The following is a 23,322-nucleotide window of genomic DNA, read 5'->3' on the forward strand; positions in this document are numbered from 1 at the left end:
TCCTCTTTGTCTCTGTAACAAGAAACAACAACAACAAAAAATAACAAACACACACACACACACAAAATATATGTATGGGCTAAGAGTGTGGACCTGGATGCCAGTTCCTGCTCTGCAAATGATTTGTGTGACATTTGACAAGTGAACTAGACTGTGTAACTGCTTCAATTTCCCCATCTGTAAAATGTGTTATATTATACTCATAGCACATAAAGGAAATAATTATTGTATTAAATGCTTTATTATATGAACTGTGCCTGACACATAGTAACTACCCAATAAGTATTAGCTACTTCTGAATCTCGGGCCCAGCAATCTGGGTCGAATAGTCACTGCTTTGTTGCTCTTACTAGGGCCATGTTGCCAGGGAAAAACTGAATTCTGTATTGTGTTGATGTATCTGAATCTAAATTAACATTCTGCAAGCAATGGGATTTTCAGTTGTGACTCCAACTCTTACGATTCCCTTTTCTTCAGTGTAAAAAAAAAAAAAAACATAACCTCGTGGAAATTGTCTAATATAAACATGTAGGAGTGTAGGGTAATAGTAAAAGGAGAAAAAAAGGTAAACAAATGCTTAATGGCTGTGTGGGAGAGAAATAAATGCTACTCCATCCAAATGGTCATCTCTAAAAGTTAGAGGGACCTATATATTTCTCGTGCCATATCTCTTGTATACCTAAATCTCCCTTTGAGAATGAACTCTTCACATGTGCACCTATGTTCTGGAAGAAAACATTGACGAGGACCCCACAAGAAGGCAGGAAGTCCTAACAACTGAGAATCACTTTACCACAGTGTAGTGCTTTTAGTGAGGTAGTTAAGGTCTCTTAAGTGTGACACAGCTCCACCACTGGCTCCCTCTGTTACATTAGTGACATCAGTTCTCTGGTTCTTAGTTTTTATTATGTGTAAAGTTGGAACAAACCTTACTTCCCAGAGTTACCGTTAAGTTAAAATGAGGTAACAAATATTTGTAAAGCACTTGTGTAGAACATAAAAGGCACCTGTAAGTGATAAGTGCTACTATTAATATTATATGACTTTAGAAAGGAAATTTTCAAAAGTTGTGTGTGGGTGCTAGATGACTAGCCTAAAGAGAAATATAGAAAAACCTAACAGATTTGCTGTCACAAAAGGAGGATGGATAATGGGGTAGGGAAGTGCTAGGAAAAGAACGGGTTCAGTGAGCAAAAGCCAGATTATAAATTTTTTCGATTGATTTTTTTTTAGATAGAGGAAGGGAGAGATAAAGAGAGACAGAAACATTGATCTGTTTCTGTATGTGCCTTGTATGTGGATTGAACCCACAACCATTGCAGGTCAAGATGATGCTCTTAACCAAGCCAGCTATCCAGACCGTATGTAAAAGCCAGATTTATACAACACATTTTGGTTCATACAGAGAAAGACAAGAGGACTTTTTCTTTTAATATTTGTTTAATGTTTATTTTATTAATTTTAGAGAGGATGGTAGAGAGAGGGAGAGACAGGAACATGCATCTGTATGTTGCCAGGTGCCCTGGCAACCTCTGTGCTTCTGGACAATTAACCAAGCTATCTGGCCAGGGCAAGAGGACATTTTTAAACAGCATGCTTACATTCATATCTTTACGCATGAGCAATGGCATTTTAAAATAAGTTGTGCTGGAGGATACAGAATACAAGGATTACATTTGTATCAATTCCCTTTGTATTCTAGCCTTCTCCTTAGATAACAGCTAATTTTTCTATCATTCAGATTATCTATATCAGAGGGGCAGCTTTCTTTCCTAATTCTGCTAGTAGGAATTAGCCAAGTACTCTGGAGCCTATACCAGGAAGGCACTATCTCCAGACCATCCTCATGAGAAAGGCGATCTTTATTACTTCCAGGAAATATGGCATATATTAAGGAATGATATGGCCTTCAGGTATTAACTCTGGATGAAGGCACTATTAGCTTAAGATAGGGGTGGCCACTGCTGAGATCTCCAAGAAGGGCCATAATATAGATGCTGCTTAGTTTATTTTTTTAATTGATTGATTTTAGAGAGAGAAGAAGGAAATGAGAGAAAGAGAGAAAGGAACATTAATTTGTTCCTGCATGTGCCCTGACCAGGGAGCAAACCAGCAACCTCTGCACTTCCAGAAAACATGCTAATCAACTGACCTATCTGGTCAGAGCATGTTGCTTGGTTTAAACATGGGCCATTTCAATGCTCCCTGAAGCTTATTAGGGGTAAAGGAGACTCCCTGAGAAGCCAACAAAAATAAATAAATAATAAATAAATGTTAGTCCAATTAGTTTAAGAAGAGGGAAATTCAGAAGACTGCTGCCTCTGAAATGACTAATCCTTGCCCTGGCTGTTGGCTCAGCGGCAGAGCATCGGCCTAGCGTGCGGAGGACCCGGGTTCGATTCCCGGCCAGGGCACACAGGAGAAGCGCCCATTTGCTTCTCCACCCCTCCGCCGCGCTTTCCTCTCTGTCTCTCTCTTCCCCTCCCGCAGCCAAGGCTCCAATGGAGCAAAGATGGCCCGGGCGCTGGGGATGGCTCTGTGGCCTCTGCCTAAGGCGCTAGAGTGGCCCTGGTCGCAATATGGCGACGCCCAGGATGGGCAGAGCATCGCCCCCTGGTGGGCGTGCCAGGTGGATCCCGGTCGGGCGCATGCGGGAGTCTGTCTGACTGTCTCTCCCTGTTTCCAGCTTCAGAAAAATGAAAATAAATAAATAAATAAATAAATAAATAAATAAAATAAAGAAATGACTAATCCAAGGTACCATATACTTGGCTGGCACTGAAACCATGAGCCTCTGCTATGAACTGACTTTGACAAAATGAATGCAACTCTACAGTTTGATACAGAGAAACTCTCAAAAATTCTGGTTTGAAAGAACAGACACTCTATTTTTTTTAAACAATTTTTTTAATTCATTTTAGAGAGGAGAGAGAGAGAGAGAGAGAGAGAGAAAAGAGAGAGAGACAGGGGGGAGGAGCTGGAAGCATCAACTCCCATATGTGCCCTGATCAGGCAAGCCCAGGGCTTCAAACCAGCGACCTCAGCATTTCCGGGTCGACGCTTTATTCACTGCACCACCACAGGTCAGGCTAGACACTCTCTTTAAGGAGAATGTAAGTAGTGTTATGTTGACATTCATTATGACATGCTGCTTATACCATCTAGTTTACTGGGAACCATTTCAGTCTTTCTGATTCTTGGCAGAGGTGATCACAAACTAGGTAAGAATATAATCTGCCCCAATTATTTTGAGAAGGATGTGTTTAATAGACTGCAGGCTTTAAAAGTATTGGCCCCCTCTCCTGCTACATGTTCACTCACATGGAAGATCTGGCAAACTCTCTGAGAATGTTTTTCAAAGATATCTTTCATAATTCAGCCTAGTGAGGGGTTAAATAAGATTTCTTTTATCATCTATGACCCTCCCATATTCAGTGTAACCAGCTTCTATTGCTGGTATTAAAAGGGAGAGTGGGAAGTAGGGAGAAAAACTCAAGGTGTGGCTTAGTCTAACTCAGGGCTAGTCAACCTTTTTGTACCTACTGCCCACTTTTGTATCTCTGTTAGTAAAAAAATTTTATAACTGCCCACCGGTTCCACAGTAATGGTGATTTATAAAGTAGGGAAATAACTTTAGTTTATAAAATTTTTTTTTTTTTTTTTTACAGAGGCAGAGATAGACAGGGACAGACAGACAGGAACAGAGAGAGATGAGAAGCATCAATCATCAGTTTCTCGTTGTGCGTTGCGACTTCTTAGTTGTTCATTGATTGCTTTCTCACATGTGCCTTGACCGTGGGCCTTCAGCAGACCGAGTAACCCCTTGCTGGAGCCAGCGACCTTGGGTCCAAGCTGGCGAGCTCTTTGCTCAAGCCAGATGAGCCCGCGTGGGACCTCGGAGTCTCGAACCTGGGTACTTCCGCATCCCAGTCCGACGCTCTATCCACTGCGCCACCGCCTGGTCAGGCTATAAAATTTATAAAGCAGAGTTACAGCAAGTTAAAGCATATAATAATAATTCCTTTCCAAGTACTTTATGTCGGATTTTTGCTAAGTTTGGTAGAACAAATCTTTATAGAACAATTTACTATAGATAAATCTATCTTTTTATTTATACTTTCGTTGCTCCACTACTGCCCACCATGAAAGCTGGAACGCCCACTAGTGGGCAGTAGGAACCAGGTTGACTGCCACTGGTCTAACTCAAGCATTTTAATGCAACTTCACATCAGAATGGAAACATTTCCTATAACAATTATAATACATTATGCATTTACTTGTTATTAATTCTTTTATTCTCATAAGAATGAAAGTTCCATGACAGCAGAACTTTGTTAATACCTAAAACAGTCTCTGGTACTTAGTTAGCATTTAATAACTGTCTGTTGAAGGAAGGGGAGAAATGTTGTATTATGATCAATTCTTTTCTAGGAGCACCTGGAGAACCCTACCCAAAGCACCACAACTTACCAAGGCTTCGCAACTGCCTCTTAAGGACATCAATGGCAATGGTGACTCAGTCTGGCTTTCTGGTAAACCCACTGACCAGAAAGCCTCAGTATAAGTGACAGGTAGGTTTCAGAGTTGCTATTGACCAATGATAACATTTCTGGCTGCCTAGGAACCTGCATTTTTAACAAGCATCCCAGGTGATTTTATACATAATCAAATTATAAACCATGGAAATTTCCTTCATCGGGAGCACAATTTCTAAGACTATTAAAATTTTTCTTTCAGTGTGGAATAAAAACGTTTCCGTCTCACATGCCCTTCTTGGACTATGATGGAATATACAGGAAGCACATTACTTGTAGATTCAAATCCATTTTCTATACCAATTATCTTTAATCTTGGGAGAGATATCCAATTCCCCTATCTGTATAAAAATAGAAGAATGAGAAAAGTAGAGGTTAGGCTCATTAGTCTCAAGTGTAGTTCAAATATTTTAAGATGGGAAAACATCAAGTAATTGCTTAGTGGTTATTAAGACTACTTTCTCTGCCCTTTCCACTAACTGGGCAAGCCCACCAAAGCTGCTGACCACTTACCAAGACTTCAATATTCGTTGACAACCACATGCAAGATGCTGATTTGAGCCTCTCTTAATTCTCTAGTAACTTCATTGGGGCAGACAGTGACCTTAATCAATGGCATAGCTTTTGATCACATTTGCTGTCACCTGTTAGATTGAGAGAAGGAAGAAGACAAAAACTAAGTCAAGGTTTGAGACTTACTTTTAATTTTCCTTTTACCACATTAGTCAAGTCATGCAGCCCATACCATGAACCTCAGACTTTACTCTTGCTAAGCATTATTATTAGCATCATAAGTATATTCTTTATGCTGTTGCACCCCCTCCAGTTATTTAATAAGGATTCTTGTCTACATTTTAAATAGGATAAAAGTTAGAGAACTTGGGTACAGAGTCACCAAGTAACTATACCAAAGTGTTAGAACTCAGATGTGAAATCTAATGCTGACCTTTTTAGCTTCCTGTATTAAGTTCTTCCCCTCTTTAGACCTCAATATCCCTGTCTTTGAAGATGGGTAAACTTGAACTCTTAAGGGTCCTTCTGTGTTGGGCAGTTATGAGCTTCTGTTCCATATTTATGAATAAAAGAACCCTGTAAATTTGATGAAACCTTCATCTAATTATCAGATGGCATTTGGTTCACACTGATATATAAAGGTAATAAAACACTGGGCTCTGGATGAAAGCCTGTCATTTACAATCTCAACTCCCACTGTGACTCACTTTACCATGAAAAGGAATTGAACATATCCTTTATCAGCTGCCTGCATTACCAAAATGATAAGAAGGTGCTAGGTAGGCCTGTGTCTAGTCCCTCTACTTCCAAGAGTCAACCACTAGGAGGAATGGAGCTCTGAGACATGAAAGTTATACAGGATAAGGCAAAGACAACCCTAAGGGGTACTTTTTTCCAAAGAAGCACTTATTATTGTCTCTAAGTTTCCCACTTTCTAGCTGCTTTGCTGAAAAGCAACCCAGAACTCTGGTAATTCGGTGATGGCCCAAAGCCCAGGCTTTTAATTATTATCATTAGATGCAGGCAGCACCAGCTAGTACAACTAGATTTCCTGTTACTCAGTGAGAGGCAGGCAACCCTCAAATTCCAGGTAGCCCCAAGAAGCAGTTTCTCGGGGCTCATTTTTAACTTTCACCTACCACCAGCAAAGAAAGTATGTCCTTTGGTCTACTAGTGATCAGGAGCCCCCAGAAAATACCTCTCCTAACATAGGTTTGTGCTGCCAAATGTGTGTGGAAGTGGACGGATGCCTAAGAGGCAGGAGCATTGATGGATATGAGTCATCTCTATATTAGATAAAGTAAAGCAGCTATTACTAGACCAAGATCTGCATACTCACAAGCAGCTGCTGCCACTAGCAATTATTTAGCTTATGATTGCCCAGAGGAACAAGGGTGGGAAAGGAATGTGTAGTGGGTCTAATTAGGAATAAAATGGTAATTGTAAACCCTGATATGTGGAAAGGCCTCCACTAAGTAACCAAGAATAGAGTAATTGGTACTTAGTGCCTTTTGAAGACAGATATTTCTACCACTCCCTGTACCAAGACTTTCATCTCTTCTACTATTTACAATAAACAGCAATTAGCTGCAAGCCACTTTCTTTTTTTTGTTTTAATTTTTTTAACTGTGTTTACAAAAATTCTAGGGTCGCCCCAGATGCATCCCCCCCTCCCAAGTATTCTGTTCAACATCTCCTTTACCCCCCTCCCTACAACACCCTCCCTACTTTTCTTTAGGTTTATCCCATCCTATCATCCCCTTTCCCTCTGTCCTCTTTTCCTATGTTCCCTTTGACCCCTCCTCTGTCTCAATTCCGTTCCTCAGTTCTCATTGTTCCTTGGATTCCTCAAATGGGTGAGGTCATATGATATTTTTCTTTCTCTGCCTGGCTTATTTCACTTAATAGTTTCCAGGTCCATCCATGTTGTTGCAAAAGATAATATTTCCTTTTTCATGGCCCCATAGTATTCTATTGTATATATGTACCACAGCTTTTTAATTCACTCGTCCACTGACGGACACTTGGGCTGTTTCCATATCTTCGCTATTGTGAACAATGCTGCCATAAACATGGGGGTGCATTTCTTTTTCTCAGTCAGTGATATGGTGTTCTTGGGATATATTCCTAAAAGTGGGATGGTTGGGTCAAAAGGCAGATCCATTTTTAATTTTTTGAGCAATCTCAGTACTGTTTTCCACAGTGGCTGCACCACCAGCAGTGGTGCATTCCCACCAGCAGTGCAGGAGGGTTCCCCTTTCTCCACATCCTCACCAGCACCTATTGTGTGTTGTTTTGTTAATGAGTGCCATTCTGACTGGTGTGAGGTGGTATCTCGTGGCTTTAATTTGCATTTCTCTAATGATTAGTGATGTTGAACATTTTTTTCATCTGTCTACTGGCCATCTGTATGTCCTCTTTGGAGAAGTGTCTATTCACTTCTTTTGCCCATTTTTTGATTGAATTGTTTATCTTCCTGGTGTTGAGTTTTACAAGTTCTTTATAAATTTTGGTTATTAACCCCTTATCAGACGTATTGTCAAATATGTTCTCCCATTGTGTGGTCTGTCTTTTTATTCTGTTCATATTATCTTTAGCTGTGTAAAAGCTTTTTAGTTTGATATAGTCCCATTTGTTCATCCTGTCTTTTATTTCACTTGCCCGTGGAAATAAATCGGCAAATATATTGCTGCGAGAGATGTCGGTGAGCTGACTTAGCCTATGTTTTCTTCTAAGATGCTTATGGTTTCACGACTTAGATTTAAGTCTTTTTATCCATTTTGAATTTATTTTTGTGAATGGTGTAAATTGGTGTTCTAGTTTCATTTTTTTGCAGGTAGCTGTCCAATTTTCCCAACACCATTTGTTAGAGAGATTGTCTTTAGTCCATTGTATGTTCTTACCTCCTTTGTCAAATATCAATTTTCCATAAAGGTGTGGGTTTATTTCTGGGTTCTCTGTTCTGTTCCATGGATCTATATGCCTGTTCTTATGCCAGTACCAAACTGTTTTGAGTGCAATGGCCTTGTAATATAACTTGATATCAGGAAGTGTGATACCTCCCACTTTATTCTTCTTTCTCAAGATTGCTGAGGCTATTCGTGTTCTCTTTTGGTTCCATATATGTTTTTCGAATATATGTTCTATATCTTTGAGGTACATCATTGCTTTTTTAATTGGTATTGCATTGAATTTATAAATGGTTTGGGTAATATAGACATTTTAATGATGTTTATTCTTCCTAACCATGAACACGGTATATGCTTCCACTTGTTTCTATATTCCTTGATTTTTTAAATTAATGTTTTATAATTTTCCAAGTACAAGTCTTTAACCTCCTTGGTTAAATTTACTCCTAGGTACTTTATTTTTGTTGTTGTTGCAATAGTGAAGGGGATTGTTTCCTTAATTTCTCTTTCTGAAAGTTCATTGTTGGTGTATAAAAATGCCTCTGATTTTTGTGTGTTAATTTTATACCCTGCCACTTTGTTGAATTCATTTATCAGGTCCAGTAGTTTTTTGACTGAGACTTTAGGGTTTTCTATTATATACAGTATCGTATCATCTGCAAATAATGATAGTATTACTTCTTCTTTTCCAATTTGGATGCCTTTTATTTCTTCTTCATGTCTAATTGCTGTAGGTAGGACTTCCAGTACTATGTTGAATAAGACTGATGAAAGGGGGCACGCCTGCATTGTTCCTGATCGTAAGGGGCTCGCTTTTAATTTTTTTCCATTGTGTATGATGTTTGCGGTGGGTTTGTCATAGATGGCCTTTATCATGTTGAGTTATATTCATTGTATTCCCACTTTGCTTGGAGTTTTGATCATACATGGGTGCTGGCTTTTATCAAATGCCTTTTCTGCATCTATTGAAATCATTATGTGGTTTTTCTCCTTTTGTTTATGTGATGAATCACATTGATTGATTTACAAATATTGTACCATCCTTGCCTCCCCAGAATAAATTCTACTTAACCTTGATGTATGATTTATTTCATGTATTGCTGGATCCAGTTTGCTAATATTCTGTTGAGGATTTTGTATCTAAGTTCATCAGGGATATTGGCCTATAATTTTCTTCCTTTGTGTTGTCTTTGCCTGGTTTTGGAACTAGAATTATGCTCGCCTCATAAAAGGAGCTTGGAAGTCTTCCTTCCTCTTGAATTTTTTGCAATAGCTTAAGAAGGATAGGAGTTAGTTCTTCTCTGAATATTTGGTAGAATTGCCCTGTGAAGCCATTCGGCCCAGGACTTATTTTTGTTGGGGAGTTTTTTGATAACTGTTTTGATCACATTTGTTGTAATCGGTCTGTTTAGGTTTTCTGATTCTTCCAGATTGATTTTTGAAAGACTATATGTTTCAAGGAATTTGTCCATTTCACCTAGATTGTCTAATTTTTTGGCATACAGTTCTTCATAGTATTTTCTTACAATATTTTGTATTTCTGTTGTGTCGGTTGTTATTTCTCCACTCTCATTTCTAATTTTATTTATTTGAGTCCTCTTTTTTTTTTTCTTGGTGAGTCTGGTTAAGGGCTCATTGATCTTGTTTACCCTTTCAAAGAACCAGCTCTTGGTAGCATTGATCCTCTTTTTTTTCTTTCTTTCTTTTTCTTTTTCTTTTTTTTACAGGGATAGAGAGTCAGAGAGAGGGATAGATAGGGACAGACAAACAGGAGTGGAGAGAGATGAGAAGCGTCAGTCATCAGTTTTTTGTTGTGACACCTTAGTTGTTCATTGATTGCTTTCTCATATATGCCTTGACCGCGGGCCTTCAGCATACCGAATAACCCGTTGCTTGAGCCAGCGACCTTAGGTCTAAGCTAGTGAGCTTTTTGCTCAAGCCAGATGAGCCTGCGCTCAAGCTGGCAACCTCGAGGTCTCAAACCCAGGTCCTTCTGCATCCTAGTTCAACGCTCTATCCACTGCGCCACCACCTGGTCAGGCTCATTGATCCTGTGTATTGTTTCTTTAGCCTCTATGTCATTTATTTTCTCTCTCATCTTTAATGTTTCCTTCCTTCTACTACCCCTGGGCTTTACTTGTTCTTTTTCTAGTCTTTTTAGATGCAGGGTTAAGTTGTTTATTTGAGCTTTTTCTAGCTTTTTAAAGTATGCCTGTAGTGCTATGAACTTTCCTCTCAGCACTGCTTTTGCTGTGTATCATAAATTTTGAGTTGTTGTATGCTCATTATCATTTGTTTCTAGAATTTTTAAAATTTCTTCTTTGATCTCATTGTTAATCCATTCATTATTTAATAACATGCTGTTTAGTTTCCATGTGTTTGAGAAATTTTCAGTTTTTCTGTTTTCTTTGTTACTTTTCTTTCTTGAGGATCTATCTAGTGATGTTAGTGGGGTATTGAATCCCCTACTATTATAGTATTGCTATTGATCTCGCCCTTTATATCCATCAAAGTATGCTTTATATATTTAGGTGTTCCTATATTAGGTGTGTAAATATTTATAATGGTTATATCTTTCTGTTGGATTGCTCCCTTTATCATTATGTAGTGACCTTCTTTATCTCTTAATATAGCCTTTGTTTTAAAGTCCATTTTGTCTGATATAAGTATTGATGCCCTAGCTTTTTTTTTTTCATTTCCATTTGCATGAAATATCTTTTTCCATTTTTTTACCTTCAGTCTAAGTGTATCTTTTGTTTTGAGATGTGTCTTCTGTAGACAGCATATGTATGGGTCCTGTTTTCTTATCCATGCAGCTACCCTATGTCTTTTGATCGGATCATTTTATCTATTTACATTTAAGGTTATTATTGGTGTTTAGTTGTTTATTGCCATTTTAGTCTTTAAAGCTTTATTGCTTTTTTACTGTATTCTTTTCCCTTTTTGTTCTGTTTACAACAAGCACCTTAACATTTCTCGCAGCATTGGTTTGGTTGTAATGAATTCCTTGAGTGTTTTGTTTTTGTTTTTTTTGTCTGGGAAGCTTTTTATTTCTCCTTCAATTTTAAATGATAGCCTTGCTGGATAAAGAAGTCTTTGTTGTAGGCTCTTGTTCTGCATTACTTTGAATATTTCTTGCCATTTCCTTCTGGCCTGAAGTGTTTCTATTGAGAAGTTGGATGTCATTCTTATGGGGGCTCCTTTGAAGTTGATAGCCTTTTTTTCTCTAGCATGTTTTAATATTTTCTCTTTATCTCTTAGATTTGATATTTTAATAATGATGTGTCTTGGTGTAGATTTCTTTGTGTTTCTCTTTAATGGAGTTCTCTGTGCTTCTTGTACTTGTGTGAATTTTTACTCTATTAATTTATTGAAGTTTTCAGCTATGATTTCATTGAGCAAGGTCTCTATCCCTTGTTCTTTCTCTTCTTCTTCAGGAACCCCTATGATGCAAACGTTGTGTCTCTTTAGGTTGTCACAGAGCTCTCTTATAGTTTCCTCAGATTTTTTTCATTCTCTTTTCTTTTTACTGCTCTGCTTCTGTGTTTTTGTTTATCTTGTCTTCTCATTCATTGATTCCATCCTCTGCTTCATGCAGCCTGCTATTAATTGCTTTTAGTATAGTCTTCATTTCTGATATTGTATTTGTCATTTCTGACTGGTTATTCTTTATTGTTTCAATGTCCTTTTTGATGCTTTTAATCTCTTCATTTATGTCCTCATTGTGTCCATCTATTGTTGTTCTAAGATCTTTCAGCATTCTATTAATCCTTATTTTAAACCCTGCATTGGTAGTTTGGTTATTTCTATATCACTCAGTTCATTTTTTGTAGGTTTCTCTTGTGGATTCATTTGGATTGCACTTCTTTGTCTTCTCATAATGTCTGTGTGTTTGGGTGTGTTGTTTGTAGAGCTGATTGAGTTTAGGGTTGGTGTTGTTTGCTTCCAATTTTCAGTTATGTTATTTCCAGGTCTTCTTGGGTTGGCATCAGCTCTTTGTAATCCACTTTTGGATTTACCTTTTCTAGTAGAGCCGCTTTGAATGTCTTGATTTGTTTTTTTTCTTAGTTTTCTTAACTTGGTGTTAGTCTTGTTTACTGATCTCAGCAGGGGGCTTATTTTGTATTCAGGAATGTGGTGGGTTTAACCTGAGACTCTTAACAGCTTGATCTGCCAGCTACTCTCTGGGGGTGGGGTGCTTTCTCTGCTTCCATAAGGGGAGGTGTATCTCTGATCTCCAAGGAGAGCTAAGTTACTGCCCTTCCTCCCCATTTCCTGTTTTCAGCTGTGTCTTGTGCTGATTGGAGCTGTAGATATTTCTGGCAATGCATCACCCGGAACCTCTTTTGGGTTGTGCTGTGTGGAAGGATCAACCCCTCCCCTAGCCATGGCCACCTCCAGCACTGGAAGAGCCAGCTTCTCAGGTCCTCCTATGCATTACTCTGCCCATCACCATCTGTCTCTCTCTCCCCACTTTCCTTTTGGAATATAACTAGCCCTCTCAGCATACCTCATTCCCAGGTCCCTGGGCAAGTGGCTGTGAGTGATATTTTCTGCTATTTTCCTTGGAATGAGAGCCCTTCTGGGCTCTTAGTCTCATCCCTCTTTGTTTCTGGAAGCAAGGGAGACCCACCTTGCTATGGCACTGATTGTTCCTAAATTAATTTGTAATCTAGTTTGGTAGTGTGATCTGGGAGTCTGTGCATCTGCCTACTCCGCTGCCATCTTGGTATCCTGCAAGCTACTTTCTTTTAGAAACAAAATGGTTTTTCCTGGGACTCTAATTTCCAAGCAGATCTGCTTATACATAATCATGCTATAGCAGTATCCATGCACATGCAAACTTGGAAAATACAGATGAGTCAAATGTAACTTTTTTTCCACACCATGAGGAGTCAGAAGCAGAGAAAATCAACATGGATGACTAAGGAAATATTTTAAAAATATATCCAACAGATTCCAAGATGGGTGCAGAGTAAATGAAAGCTACACTCACCTGCTCTTGGTGCCAAATGGGGTTTATAGTTAAAATATTGAACACTGAACTTTAATAAACATCTGAAGTCTAGCTTAACTGCGATATTATAACCAAAGATTTTCAGGAGAAGTCATATAGACTGGTAAGAAGACTGGAGATGTGGAAAGGGCTAGCGCCTGCACCTACCTGCAGCAGCTAAGAAATTGAAGGGATATCTCAGCTGCAAAACTCCCTCTCCCCAGGAGCATTGGGGTGTGTGGCTACATCACGGGGGTGGCACCCTGATCTCCCCTGTGAGCTCAGCACATGCTACCTTTGGGTCCAGGCTTGCTGGCATCACCCCCAATGGAAGACTATTTGGTTCTATTCTTCCAATTCCCTGATACACTGCCCCACTGAGTTCAGTTCCATGGTGGTGGTGGTAGGTGGGGGAAGATGTTCAGTGCTGGGACATTCAGAGTGTTTCTCCTGTAGGGGTTATTGTTGGAGACTTCGATGAAGTACTTGGCCCCCTTATATGGGCTGGGCCAGAATCACCCCCAATGGGAGACTCTATTGACCTGTCCTCTTGAGTTAGTGGATCCACTAAGCTGAGCTTGCTCCTGCACAGGAGATAGCTGTCAGCACCAACTGGAGCCTGCAGCACACCCTTCCTGAGGGAACTAAGTTGGAGATTCTGGCAGGCATTGAGTGGCTTGCCTCTAGAATAGAGGCCACTGTCCTCTCATTGAATGCCTGATCACATATCACATAGCCCCACAGTCCCCTACTAGGGGATCCAGTAGCCAAACCCCAGTTGCCTTGCTCTACTGAGTTCACAACCCGTGAACGGGTCTGTGAGTTATAGCTAGCCTGGGCCCACTCTACAGTCTTTCTGCAGAAGGTTCTGGAATAAGACCAAGCAACTTCAGGGGGAGGTGGAGTAGCTGACAGGTGAAGACGGACCTCAAGGAACCTCGGTCCTTGTACAGATCTTTTCTCAGCTCTATGCTGGAAGATGCTGACTGTTATACACAGATTGGACCCTCTCATACATACTGAGGCCCAGTAGACACAGCCACAAAAAGTAAATAGCATGGTAGCTCTGGACAGGTAGCCTAAGGCTGGTTACACCCAACACCTGACATTGACCTGTACCTGATCCCTACCAGAAACAACCAGTGGTGGACTTCGGAACACACTGGAACTTGACCCAACTAGCCCCACAAAGGGGGATTCAAGTAGGTACGAGACCCTGCTGAGGGCAACTCCGCCTCAGGGAGCAGCCCCTGCACAGCATCTCATACAAGGTGATCAGGGCTGACCCTTTTAGTTAGCCAGCCTGAAGGGTTAACTCCACTCAAGAAAGGGCCAGCAGTATTCAACATCCACTTACAACAAGAGGGTGAACATAACCCACAAGAAACATTCCTGGGCCCTGGCTGGTTGGCTCAGTGGTAGAACATCAGACTGTTGTGTATGGAAGTGTCAGGTTTAATTCCCGGCCAGGACACACAGGAGAAGCGACCATCTGCTTCTCCATTTCCCTTTTCCTCCTGCAGCCATGGCTTGAATGAGGAAGTTGGCCCCGTTTGTGGAGGATGGCTCCAAGGCTTCACCTCAGGTGCTAAAATAGCTCAGTTGCCGAGCAACAGAGCAGCAGCCCCAGATGGGCAGAACATCAGCCCCAGATTGAGGTTGCTAGGTGGATCCCCGTTGGAGCACATGTGGTAGTCTGTCTCTCTGTCTCTCACTTGAATTAAGAAAAAAAAGAAAGAAAAGAAACATTCCTGGAGCATACAGCTCAGATGATCTGGAAGATTGAGTCACTGAGCCCAACAAGACACCTTCATTATAAAACCATCATAACAAATTTAGGAGTGATAGCAGATCTACATAATACACAGAAAGGGAGACAAAGAAACATGCCCCATTAGAAAGGAAAAGAGAGGCCCTGGCTGTTTGCTCCATGGTAGAGCAATGGCCTGGCATGCAGAAGTCCAGGGTTCGATTCTTGATCAGGGCACACAGGAGAAGCACCCATATGCTTCTCCACCCTTTCCCTTCTCCTTTATCTCTCTTCCCTTCTTGCAGCCAAAGCCCCATTGGAGCAAAGTTGGCCCGGGCACTGAGGACTACTCCATGGCCTCCTCCTCAGGCACTAGAATGTCTTAGTTGCAATGGAGCAACACCCCAGATCGGCAGAGCATCGCCCCCTCATGGGCATGCCAGGTGGATCTTGGTCGGGTGCATGCGAGAGTCTTATCTCTCTGCCTCCTGCTTCTTATTTCAGAAAAATACAAAAATTAAAAAAAAGAGAAAGAGAAATACTCCCCTCCCCAATGATTACATGAAATGGAAGCACCAAAATACCAGCTGCAGAGTTTAAGCAGTGGTTATAAGGATGCTTGAGGATCTTAAGGGAAGATAGGTGATCTCAGTGAGAACTTAAAGAGATCATAAGCTTTAAAAAACAATACAGCTTGACCTGTGGTGGTGCAGTGGAAAAAGCGTCAACCTGGAAATGCTGAAGTTGCCGGTTCAAAACCCTGGGCTTGCCTGGTCAAGGCACATATGGGAGTTGATGCTTCCTGCTCCTCCCCTTCTTTCTCTCTCTCTCTCTCTCTCTCTCTCTCTCTCTCTCTCACCCCTTTCTCTCTCTTCCCTCTCTATAATGAATATATAAAATCTTAAAAAAACAAACAAACAAACAAACAAAAACAATACAAAGATCAATGAAACCAAGAGCTGGTTCTTTGAACAGATAATCAATATTAATGAATCTTTAACCAGATTCATCAAGAAAAAGAGAGTATACAAATAAAATAAAATCAGAAATGAAAGAGAAGTAACAACTGATACCACAGAAATACAAAAGATTGCAAAAAAAAAACAAACTTTGAACAAGTATAAGCCAACAAATTGCACAACCTTGGAAAAATGGATAAATTCTTAGAAACATACAATCTTCCAAAACTGAATCAAGAAGAATCAGAAAACCTGAATTGACCAATTACAACTATGAAATTGAAGCAGAGAAACAATAACAACAACAAAAAACTCCCAGCAAACAAAAGTCTGGACCTTATGATTTCACAGGTGAATTTTACCAAACATTCAAAAAGAAATAACACCTCTCCTTTTCAAACTGTTCTATAAAATTCAAGAGGAGGGAAAACCTCTAAGTTCTTCTTACCAGGCCAGCATTGTCCTAATTCTAAAACCAGATAAAGACACTACAAAGGAAGAAAATTATAGGTCAATAGCCCTGATGAACATAGATGTTACAATCCTCAACAAAATAGCAAACTGGATCTAGCAACACATTAAAGATTGTACACCATGATTAAGTAGGATTTATTCTGGGGATGCAAGGTTGGTACAACATTTGCAATTCATTAAACACGACACTCTACATAAACAAAATGAAGGATAAAAATCACACGATTATATCAATAGATGCAGAAAAAGCATTTGACAAAATCCAGCACCTATTTCTGATAAAAACTCAGCAAAGTGGGAATAGAGGGATCATATCTCAACATAATAAAGGCCATATATGAAAAACCTACAGCTAATGTCATACTCAATGGGCAAAAATTAAAAATATTTCCTTTAAGATCAGGGACAAGACAGGGATGTTGGCTTTCACCACTCTCATTCAACATAGTACTGGGAATATTAGCCACAGCACTTAGACAAAAATAAGGAATAAAAGGCCTCCAAATTGGAAAGGGAGAAGTAAAACTATCATTATTCACAGATGACATGATATTGTGCATAGAAAGAGTCCACCAAAAAACTACTAGGTCTAATAAATGAATTTGGCAAAGTAGCAGGTTACAAATTTAATATTCAGAAACCAGTGGCTCTCCTCCTTACACAGCTCTTTGCAATAAGAATATAGAATATAAGGAATTAATGTGATAAGGCAGAAAGGTAGGCTGAGTCAAATATTTATATAGAGTATGAATGCTAATTTTTAAATAAAGAAATTGAGTTTCTGAAATGTTCACTTATTCAGACTTATACAGATAGTAAACTTGGACTTCCAATGGCTTGAGGTTCTCCCCTCTAACTTACCACACATTGTCTTGGTAACCTGCCTGTGAGTATATTGTGATTCATTTCACTTTAAAGTCCAATGTAAGAAAGTTAGATCCAAAAAAACAAAATAGAGAAAATATACCCATTTTCAGGAAGCCAAAATAAGATACTCTTATCTCTCTACTCTATCACACCCCCCCAAGACCTTTCAGAATATCTCAACTAAATCACCTACATATTATAAATAAGAAAAATGAAACTGGAACGTAACACACTTTTCCTACACCCTTTTCAAAATTCGATGAGTGATAGTAAGAAACACTGAGGAGCGATCTAGTGTTAACTAGTCATTTGGTTCCAATTGTTTTATAAAAAGATAGAATTTTTCTGTGTTCTATATTGTTCTTAATGAGACTTAGGTTTTTAATGGCTCTTTTTTCCCTGCACTAGCAAACTGAACTGATGGCATCAATAAATTGTTGCCATTTTCACCAAGATCCCTGTCTTGGAACCCAAGGTCTCTGAGGCCACTATTCTATATGCTTAACGTACTACTTCCCCCTAAAGTCATTAAACTTCTCTGTACTACACTGTTCCATTCTCCCAATTGTCACTGCACACTCACAATGCTTTATTGGGTGTTGCAGTTTTCTCCTAGTAGCATTTTATATCACCAAAGACCTTAGTGTTATGTGTAAATGTGGATGGACATTACACTACATCCATATCCTTCCTCAGCTCACTCATATTAAAAATAAAATCAGTTCCTGAATGAATGGGGTAAAGGGTACTACTGTGTACTACTGTTTTGTGCCTTGTCTAATTTGGTTTCTTATTAGAGACAAAATGTTGGCATGTCTTCTCTCCACACCCATAGCCAGGGAGCACCACTGCTGTGCAGAACTCAAGAATGCTTTCCTTTTATTTTTAAAAAGATTTTTTAAATTGATTTTACAGAGAGGAGAGAGAGGGACAGAAAACAAGAAGTATCAACTCAGTTGCTTCACTTTAGTTGTTCACTGATTGATTGCTTGTCGTATGTGCCTTGACCAGGCAAGCCCAGGGCTTCAAATCAGCAACCTCAGTGTTCCAGGATGATGCTCTATCCACTGAGCCACCACAGGCCAGGCGAGAATGCTTTACTTTTAGATTTAAAAAAAAATGGCTATCTATTTAAAGGCCAGACAAATGTTATCTCAAATTGGCTACCAAGAATCTGACATGTATTGCACTAGCAGTTGTCTTTGGAATCACAAACCTTTTTTCAGACTCAATGGCAACAAACATGTACGAAGAGTGTACATAAGAAGAAGGGGTAATAGATCCTTATACAGAGTACTCTTACAATATAGTGCTCTTACAAAGAGATAACATTCAGACTCAAAAATTTCACAAAAGGAAATGAGTTAATAATTAACATTTAAGAGTCCAGCTTCATCAATAAGAGAAACGTATCATGAAACAAAGATACCATTCATTTACATATAAAGTTAGCAAAAAAAAATTTTTTGGACAGAGAGAGTGGCAGACAGAGACAGGTAGGGAGAGAGATGAGAAGCATCAACTCTATTGCAGCACCTTAGTTCATTGATTGCTTTCTCATCTGTGCCTTGACTGGGGGGCTACAGCAGACTGAGTGACCCCTTGCTCAAGCCAGTGACCTTGGGTTCAAGCTGGTGAGCTGTGCCTAAACCAGATGAGCCCATGCTTAAACTGGCGACCTCGGGGTTTCTAACCTGGGCCCTCTGAGTCCCAGTCCAATGCTCTATCCACTGTTCCACTGCCTGTTCAGGCTGTTCAAACTTTCTGATGAATAATTCTAATTCTCAAACTATATTTTATCAAGAAGTAACTTGAAATAATAAAAATTAAAAGACATTTATTACATAATTTAAAATACTGAAACTCTTAAAATACTTTCATGCAACAAAATATAATAAAACTATTAAATGACAACTTCAAGGAATGCTTAATATGGAGAAATGCATGTTAAAATGTTAAACACAGGGTGATGGGTATGCAACATAATCAAATGTCAAAATAACCTGGAGATGTTTTCTCTGAACATATGTACCCTGATTTATCAATGTCATCCCATTAAAATTAAGAAAAAATTTAAAATGTTAAACACAAAACATAATATAAATAGTACAAAAATATATGAGCAACTGTAGAAAATAAAGAGAGAATGAAAAGAAATAAATATATTTGTTAACACTGGGTTATCTCTGGGTAGTGAATTTATGGTTTTATACCCATCATTGATGGTGATGCTCAAACAGTTGTACTGAATATTTACTAAATTTCTGGATTGAGGAAACTATTCAAACATAAACACTGGAAGAGGAGTACAAAAGACAGATTTATCCACATGATTTCAAATCTTTACTAACTAAAAATTAAAAACAAAAATTACAAGGCAAACAATAACCTGTAGTATATATTTAGAACATTACAGAAATCTGAGTAATAGCCTTTATTTACAAGACACAGTCAAATAGATAATAACAAACAGTAAACTAAAACTCTTACAGGCAAATCAAAGGAAGACATGAACTACCACCACATGAAAGAAAATAAAAATGCTAAGGAGTACGTACAGGCAAAAGGAATCCAAACTCACTTATAGCGAAGAAATACAAAATTAAAATAATACTGTTTTATCCATAAAATATTTTTTATTTTTATTTTATTTTATTTTTTGTATTTTTCTGAAGCTGGAAACGGGGAGAGACAGACAGACTCCCGCATGCGCCCGACAGGGATCCACCCGGCACGCCCACCAGGGGGCGACGCTCTGCCCACCAGGGGGCGATGCTCTGCCCCTCTGGGGCGTCGCTCTGTTGTGACCAGAGCCACTCCAGTGCCTGGGGCAGAGGCCAAGGGGCCATCCCCAGCGCCCGGGCCATCTTTGCTCCAATGGAGCCTAGGCTGCGGGAGGGGAAGAGAGAGACAGAGAGGAAGGAGAGGGGGAGGGGTGGAGAAGCAGATGGGCGCTTCTCCTGTGTGCCCTGGCCGGGAATCGAACCCGGGACTTCTGCACGCCAGGCCGACGCTCTACCCCTGAGCAAACCGGCCAGGGCCCATAAAATATTTTTTAAACAAATATTACTCAATGTTTTTGTGAGTAAAAATTGGTACAATCTTTTGTGGAAGAAATGTGGCAATACATGCTGAATGATAAAAATGTTCAGACCCTTTGATGTAGTACTTCCACTTCAGCATCTATCTTAACCAAATAATAAAAGAAATGGAAGTATTTTCAGTTTTCTTTTAGTATAAGAATAATGCAATAACTTTTTCCTATTATTAGCACTTGTGTTAACACACCAAAATATTAATAAAGGGTAACAAAAATTTCTACTGCAACAAATGACTGGTTGTCTTAAGCATTAGACCAGTATCTTGAATCAGACAAAATGAGAAGGGTGTGTCCCGCCTGCCACAGTTGGCCATTTTAAACCATCTGGAGAACAAAAAGTGCAGATGACAGGGTAAATAAGAATGACCACACCATTAGGCTCCAAATCAAGTTCTTTCTTTTATGTTAAAGAATTGGAAAATTTCTGTATTCTGTGCCCCTCAAATTTGTCATTTGTAAAAGATGAACAATGGTGCTGCAACTTTATAAGATTGTTGAGAGTACTACGTGAGTTAAGGAATGTGTAAAAACACATAGACCAGTACCCAACATAATTGTAGTGCTGCTATAGACGTTTAAGTATAATTATTATAGACAGGGAAACGGGCCCAGAGATAGAAAAGGACCAGCATGAGATAACTGGAGAAGACTTGTCTCCTCAATTTTGAATCCTGTGCCCTTTCTATTACATATCTAAGTTCAGCTTTTAGGGATTAATAATAGATCCTCATTGACAGCCCTCTGAGAAACATGTCAGTACAGCTGCCTTTAACAATTCCCCTAGATGAATCCGTGTTCAAAATTCTATAGAAAAAAAAATTAGAAGAAAGGGTGTGAGCCGAGGTCACCTTCATACCATTAATTACCATTTGCCCAAATCACAGATTTAAAAGCAAAGTGTAACAAGCATGTGGAAGCACAGCCAAATCCTCACCCCAGTATTACCAAGGATAGAAAATCACGAGCTTCTGACAGGTAACAGTTGATTCTTACTATATTGCAACTACTGTGTTCCACTACTCTGATGAGTTAAGAGTGTTCAGAGCCAAGTACAGTCCAGGATCTGGAAGTCCGACAGAGAGCCCTCCATATGTGTATTCCAGAATGTGGCAGGTTTCCAAATGTTCTGGTTTTACACATTTCCTGCACACACAGCCAGGTGCTGCAACCTTTTACAAAGTCATCATCGCCTCTGCATTTTCTTTTTTTTTTTTTTTTTTTTGTATTTTTCTGAAGCTGGAAACGGGGAGAGACAGTCAGACAGACCTACTGCATGCGCCCGACAGGGATCTACCCGGCACGCCCACCAGGGGGCGATGCTCTGCCCCTCCGGGGCGTCGCTGTGCCGCGACCAGAGATACTCTAGCGCCTGGGGCAGAGGCCAAGGAGCCATCCCCAGGGCCCGGGCCATCTTTGCTCCAATGGAGCCTGGGCTGCGGGAGAGGAAGAGAGAGACAGAGAGGAAGGGGGGGGAGGGGGGTGGAGAAGCAAATGGGCGCTTCTCCTGTGTGCCCTGGCCGGGAATTGAACCCGGGTTCCCCGCGCGCCAGGCCGACGCTCTACCGCTGAGCCAACCGGCCAGGGCCCGCCTCTGCATTTGAAAACCCACAACAGTCCAGTGACAGGCTAAGATTCTGGGTTAATTTCTGGTTGATTTGGCCTCAGCCTAAAGGCTGATCCGTTCACTCAAATAGAAAGGTAGATCTGCTTCTCTGCAGGTCCTCCTACCCCAAGATGGATACGCAAAGACAACTTGCCTCCTACCTGGCCATTTTGCAATCTTAATTACGCTTACACGGCGTGTCTTCTGTCCTTTATTCCTTCGGAAATACGCTTGCGCGCCTGTCCCTTGCTGTTAAAGTCAACTGCTCATCCTCATGCTCCCACCCAGTAATGACTGACAACTATAGTCAGGGCTTTTCAAATATGCCTGCGCTCTGCTACACCTCTTCTAGGCTGTCAAATACACACGCGCCCGTAATGTCCCCCATTTTTTTCCCCCTTGTAAACTGGAGGACACATAAAATTAAGGATCTCCCTGGCCCGAGTTCCCTCCTGCGCCCTCCATGGCTGTTCCCACACATCGTTCCTTTACCTCCCGGCTGAATCGAATGTCCTAAAATGCATTTTTAGTGTCGGCTATCCAAGATAGGGAAGAAGGAGCATTGGCATAGAGTTCGCGGTGCCAGGGGGGCAGCAGCAAGCCTAGACGGTAGCGGAGGGCAGGTAAAGACCAGCCAAGCCTCCAGCCGCGCTGATGCCGGGAAAGCACTGCCTCAGCAGATTGCTGCAGGGTGCTTCCAGCGCATGCGTTCAACACGTCCTCTTTGCCACACTCCCCCACCCTGCCTTCTTGAGGTTAACCGTTAGGCCTTCTTCCTCTCTTCCTCAGTTCCCAGATCCCTAGCCCATTCTGCTTCTTCCACCTTTCCTCCCTTTCCTTACACCGGCTTCCACCACCATACCTCCCTCAGCCTATCCTTCCTTCCTTCGTCAATTTCTCTCCCTGTTGGCCACCTTTATTTATTGATGTCTAGTGGGCTTCCATTCTTGGCCTTTCCTATACCTCTGCAGCCACACAGGACCTCTTACTCCTCTCTTGTGTGCCTGATGTTGCAAAATGGGGAAAAATACTGCAAAAAGTGTTGTTAAAAAGGTTTTATATCCACATGATCTTCCCCAAAGCAGCTCTCAAGTTGGGCCCAACCACCTAGTATCAGGCAAACAGAATTCTTGATTGTTGAGAACCCATGGAGAAGACCCACAGACAAGGAACCAAAATGCCACTTGCATAAATCAGAAAGGGCAAGGGTGTTCAATCAATTTGAGGCAAGAAGCAATATGCAATGTCTTTTTCTTTCTCTTCACAACCCCTATATTGTCTGGACATTAAAAATACTCTTCAGTGTTCTTTATGATAAATACAAGGTTTGTTACTGTCTTCTGTGAGGAATTCATATATTAATTTTAATAGGATTTGACATAGATTATTTAACACGATTTGAAATAGATTCCTTTTTGGATGTGAAAAAAAGAGAACACAAAATAACACTTGTTTCTTTTTCTCATGTTTTACTTAGGTATCTGGTTCTTCTTGCTTTCTAAGCAAGCCACTTTGCCAATGTCAAGAACTGAGTCACACAAATCCATAAATCCTAACACCTATAAAAATATGTATATCATTGTCCTCTCTAATTAACTTGTTAAGAATGTCATATC

At 40.2% G+C, this 23,322-nt stretch overlaps 1 long non-coding RNA gene across 3 annotated transcripts in view; it reads left to right on the forward strand.

The window, feature by feature from the left end:
• The window catches only part of LOC136317391 (uncharacterized), a 144,657-nt gene that overhangs the window by 99,586 nt on the left and 21,749 nt on the right, over positions 1–23,322 (forward strand). For all 3 annotated transcript variants that reach the window (XR_010727867.1, XR_010727868.1, XR_010727869.1), the window contains exon 5: positions 4,432–4,571. This is a non-coding gene — a long non-coding RNA (uncharacterized lncRNA). The remainder of the gene's footprint in view (positions 1–4,431; positions 4,572–23,322) is intronic.

Source organism: Saccopteryx bilineata, chromosome X (assembly GCF_036850765.1).
Source record: "Saccopteryx bilineata isolate mSacBil1 chromosome X, mSacBil1_pri_phased_curated, whole genome shotgun sequence".
NCBI classification, from domain to species: domain Eukaryota; kingdom Metazoa; phylum Chordata; class Mammalia; order Chiroptera; family Emballonuridae; genus Saccopteryx; species Saccopteryx bilineata.